A 5,921-nucleotide genomic window follows, 5' to 3' on the forward strand; every position below is an offset into this window, starting at 1 on the left:
TACAGGGGAACGCCAGGGCCAAAAAGTGGGAGTGGGTGGGTAGGGGAGTGGGGGGGGGGAGTATATTGGGGACTTTTTGGATAGCATTGGAAATGTAAATGAGGAAAATACCTAATAAAAAAATAATTTTATTTTCAAAACACAGGTTTTCTGTTTGACCCTGGCTGTCTTGGAACTTGATTAATAGATCAGGCTGGTCTTGAACTCTGAGACCCACCTGCCTCTGACTTCCAAGTGCTGGAATTAAACACATGCTCCACCATGGTCTGTTTTGCTTTTTGTGTTTTTTTTGTTTGTTTATTTGTTTTTGAGATAGGGTTTCTCTGTAGCCCTGGCTATTCTGAAACTTGGCCTGTATAGACCAGGCTGGCCTTGAACTCAGAACTCCTCCTGTCTCTGCCCCTGCCCCCCAAATGCTGAGATTAAAGGCACTGGCCACCATACCAGGTCCCTAGAAAACTCTTAAAAAACAAGCAAGCAAACAACAGCTAGGGTGGGCAGCTCTCCCAGGCCCCCGGTTGGGATATGCGATCGAATTCCAGGCAGCTTTCCAGAACCTGGGGATTCTGGCGGCAATGAATCCTTCTGCTCTCCCGTGCTGCCTGTTTACCGTGGTGTTGCTTTAAGGATTCTTTGTGTACATGGATGTTCGCTGTGTAGTGAGCATGAATCACAAGCCCTGAAGCTCCCAGGCCAGAGTCCATCCCAACCAGTGTTTAATTAAAGCTTGCTAGAGAATAGTGGTTTATTCTTGCCTGGTGGTATTAACATTATGGTTACACTATTATTATTTTTTTGTCATGCAACATCCTAGAGGGTACATGTTTGCACATGAGAGATTGTTTCCAAACCAGTATCCGTAAACAAGAACAAAATACAAGGAGCTGAACATGTAGCTTATGTTGGTAGAGTGACTGTCTGGCATCCGTAGGGCCCTGTGGTTAACCCAAGTACCACAAAAACTGGGCATGGTAAGACGTATCTGTCTTCACAGAATTCAGGAGTTGGAGGCAGGAGGATCTGAAATTTGAGTTCTCCACACCTACATAGTGAATTTGAGGCCAGCCCGGGCTACAGGAGATCCTGCCTCTGAAACACAAAACACCAGAAAACAAAGCCAAAATCCAAATAACTATTCTTTTTTCTTTTCATGCTGGTCCTGGGGGCATGCAGCTTTAATCTCAGCAATCTGGAGGTGGAGGCAGGCAAATCTATGAGTTCAAGGCCAGCCTACAGTTGGAGTTCCAGAGCAGCCAGAGCTACACAAACCCTGTCTCAAAAGACCCAAATACATAAATACATTAAAATAATAAAATGATAAAAACTAAACAAACTTTAAAATTTGTTTCATCAATGCACCAGAAAGTGAGGGGAAAAGGTTTGACTTCTGGTGGCTCTCTGGCCACCCTTCTCTGGTGTTGGGGATGGAATCAGGATCTATATGCTGAGCATATGTAGTATGTATGCATATGTAGTAGTGACACTCCCCACGTTTTGTGTCCTCTGCCTTCCTTCTGAGTTATATCTGTTGGCCTTAGTTTGGAAAATTCATGACGACTCAGCATAATATTGCCAATACTTTCAGAATATTGGCAATATTATGGCCTGAATGGAAAGTTCTCCTTGTGGAGTAACCGCTAGAAACTCCCTGGGAGAGAGACTCACTTCCTGCCACAGCTTGTGACTTTTCCCAGCTTGAGGTGAATGATCAAGGTGAGAGGGTCTGTGAAATCTGAACCCAAACTAGATTCCTTTCCCATTCCGCAATTTCATCGTTATCCAGGCACAGAAACAAACTCCTTTTTATGTTTTCCTTGAACAAGAAGTGGGCTTGTAAAACGCAGATTAGCTCTCAAAGGTACACAGAGAGTTACAATAGAGAAGATTGATCAAGGAAAGTTCGGGAGTGAAGGCTAATAAAAGATGTTCTACAGTGCAGAGAGAATGCTTAATCCCTCAAGTCCATTGATGAGACTCCTCCCACTACCCCAGCCCCCCACCCAGGAGCGAGTTGTCAAAGCAGTTCAGGCTGAATGAGAAACACTTGGCCAGTTGGTGCCCAGAGGTTTGGTGCTATTCATCTTGCCCTGCTTATTCTAACAAACCAAAGTAATTTTTTTTTTGACAGTTTTAGGCAGGGTTGTCATTTAAGGGATGAAAAGAAGAAAAGCTAAAATGTAGACTCTTGGAGTAAGCCTCTCCGAGTAGCCAGAAAGAAAAGGGACCGAGACAGAATAGAATATATTGAACCCCTCATTTGCATACCAGGCTGAATAGTGCAGTTAGCTGCATTGCAACCTAGAGCTCACGCCAGCCATCTTAATCTTAGTAAGGGTATATATATACACACACACACACATATATCTTATAGAATATTTTAAAATAGGAAGTTCTAAGTTTTAGAGAAGAAAATAGTGTAAGCCTGGCCACGTATTCTAAGTAAATATTACAGTTTGCAAAAAAGCAAAGAGAAAAGTAACTTCACAACTTAAGATGTTAATACTTGTATGTGGATCTCCAGATGTTTAACTGACAGACAGGCTAAAATCCCCTCAGCCCTGCCTCCCTCTTATGAGGTCATGAGAATGAGATATCCCCCCCCCCCCCGCCCCCTGCATAAGGCAGGACAAAGATGTTTTGGGTAAAAACTTTTGTTTTTTCCTGCTTATCACTTGTGCTGCAAGTCAGAGTGTTTTCTGTAGGCTGAAACAAATGTGGATGGAAAGAAAAAGTTAAAAAGCAAACAAACAAACAAACGACCAACACAAAATCCTGCAGATAATAAATCACTTACTGAAAATAGGAACTTGTAACTTGACTATGCATTGATTTGGGGGAGAACAAAGGCAGTGCATCTGTGGCTGGAGAGATGGCTCAGTGGTTAAGTGCCCTGGCTATTCTTCCAGAGGTTCTGAGTTCAATTCCCAGCAACCACAAGGTGGCTCACAACCCTCCATAATATGATCTGATGTCCTCTTCTGGCATACAGGTGTACATGCAGATAAAGTGCGCGCACACACACATGCATATATATATATATATATATATATATATATATATATATATATATATCTCCTAAAAGGAAAACAGTGCATCTAAAATAATTGTTAAAGATCATTTTGGCAGAGTTAAAATGTAGCTGAAGCACTTTGATCTTGTACTTGCTGTTCAGACTTTTCTTTCTGTTTCAGTTTCTGGATCATTATCCCAATCCATGACTCTTCAACACACTGAGTGGCCCTGCCCACCTGTAGGCTGACAGCTAGGCACATAGGATAGCTAAGGAACACTTACTTATAGGGCTCAGGGATATAGTTTCCTGATGCAGATAATGCAAGTCACTTACTTATAGGGCTCAGGGATATAGTTTCCTGATGCAGATAATGCAAGTCACATTCATGCTCGTGTAATTAGAGCAAAATGGTAGATTGGCCCATCAGCCTAAGCATGGACCATAGTTTGATCAGATGAGGGTCCAGTGGATGTTGAGATAAAGGTAATTCTTACCCAGTCAAAGGCTTGCTTTCCCTCCCATCTCTGAAATCTGCCTGATGTCAAAAATAACTACAAAGCACTGAATGAAACCAGTTTGTTCTCACGACTTAGTTTTCTGGGCCTGGTAAGTGGCACACACTTTTAATGTGGCACTGGGGAGGCAGAGACAGGCAGACAGTTTTAGATTTCTATCGTAAGCTTATGACAGTTGTTGGTAAAGTGAGAACCATGCACAGGCCTGCCTTCAATGCTTTAGTGGCAGCTGCCGCATGCGACACGTTTCCACTGTCACCATGATTACATACTTGCCCGTTGTGAATGTGCCAGATCCTTTATAAAGCCCGTGCCTCCCTGCCCTGCACTAGTCCCTGCTCAGAGGTGGCCTTTTGTGTACATACCCAGCCTCCCAGTATGTTACTTGTGTTGCATGGTGTGACTATATGCCTTTCCTTGGCTCTCCAACCCAACAATGATGCCTCCTGAGTGACATAAGTGTAGTTCTTGTTAGTAGCAACTACATCCACTTTCTTGTTTTAAAGGAATTCTTTTTAATTATGTGTATAGCATGTGAAGTCAAGTAGTGGAAAATCCCTGGTGTGGGATCCCCCTGGACCTGGAATTTTATAGGCCATTGTGAGTTGTTCAGGTGTGGATGCTGAGGTGTGCAATGGTCCGTTCTTATCAACGGAACCATCTTGCTAGATCCAGTAAAGATTTATTTATTTATTTATTTATTTATTTATTTATTTATTTAATTTATTCACTTACATATTTACTTACTTACAGAACTGAGGATTGAACCCCCGGCCTCACATATGCTGGGTAAACAGTCTACCTCTCAGCTATATCCACAGTGCTTTGTTTTCTGGCTAAGGTAGATTACAGGTGCTCCTTTTTTTTCTTTTTCTTTTTTATTCTCCCCAAACTCTCCAGGTGAATTTTCTTTGACAGCATTCCAGCTATGAGAATACTGCAGTGATTTTACTCTGAGAGGAATTCAGAAGCTATCTATCTTGCCCTTATTGTCTAGAAGACACTGAGTAAAATTAGAAAAACATTTTGTTTTATTTTTTTTCTTTCTTTTTTTATTTTTTTTAAAGTTTTCTAAAAAGAATAATAGCACTGAGGAGAAAGCAGGAAAACAACTCAAAGTAAACAGAACGGTTGCCATGTCCTGTGAGGCTGAGTGATCACAGCTTCTATAAAACCGCATTCCAATAGTTTAGCGGGGCAGTTTGCAAACTTGTTACAAAGACACATTGCTCCCTTCTCTTCCTGTCACATGATGTGCAATTTGGCCATTGAGAGGCACCTAATACTCCCCCATTCCAGCACAGTCTTGCCAATTAAATACATGAAACGTGACTAAGATTGGTATTGGTGCATAGGGTTGTTAGCTGTAGGGTTTGCTTACACAGTGCTTTTACGTGCTTCTCTATTCCCCAGTTTTAGAGGTACAATCTCCCTGTTGCTCTGAGTGTATGGGAAGGAGGAAAGGGGCTTGTGTTGTTTGCATCTGGATGATCCTCAGAAGTCCCTTTGTTTATCTATGATGCACACAGACAGCGGATGACATAAATGGAAGAAAGTCTGTTTAATGGTGGAATGAAGGAATAGTTCCGAAGAAGAAAAACAATCATAAATTAGAATATATGCAGTCCAACACAAACTGTGTTCATTTACTTAGTTTGTTTATTTTTAAATGAAAATGATGAATTTAAATAACAAAACCGCCATGGAGACTCAATTTGACTTGAGGCTACAGGGAGATTATCAAAATAGTTTCTGAGATGGGACTGACCATTTACACATCTTTCCTTGTGTGCCTGTCACTATGCTTTGTACATGTGTATTACAGGTTTTACATTTTAAGGCCATTTCAGGGATACCTGTGAGTTGAGGTCTCTGTGCTTTCTAGGAAGGGAGAAACACAGATAGCCCAGGAGAGGTCGGATAGCTTGTCTGTGGTCTTAAAGGGAGTGGCAGAGTTGGAGTGAACTCTTAACTGTCCACCGCCCTGCTAACCACGTTCCGGCTGAGGAAAGACTATGAATGGCTTCAAGTCAGACCTTATCAGTCTGTGGCCAGAGTCCCACGTCTTATGAAGGGAGATGAAGCTTAATGTTCAGACTTCTTGAATTTTGGGATTGTGATAATAGCTGAAAACATAAATGTTGCCACTAAAGGACAGTACAAGAAAGAGAGGCTTGGGATGGTACAGTCTGTGCTTTGTTGCTTTGTTTTGGCAGGGCTGGGGTTTAAACTTGGGTCCTATCCTCAACCTGAGGTAACATTCTACTAAAGGATGTTTTTCCAGAAGGGAAGAACAATCTTTGGGGTTTCCCCCAAATACCACATTGGAAAATGGCCACTTTCATAACAAGTATTTGAGAGAGAGAGAGAGAGAGAGAGAGAGAGAGAGAGTG

This window comes from Mus caroli, chromosome 8 (genome assembly GCF_900094665.2).
Source record: "Mus caroli chromosome 8, CAROLI_EIJ_v1.1, whole genome shotgun sequence".
NCBI lineage: Eukaryota > Metazoa > Chordata > Mammalia > Rodentia > Muridae > Mus > Mus caroli.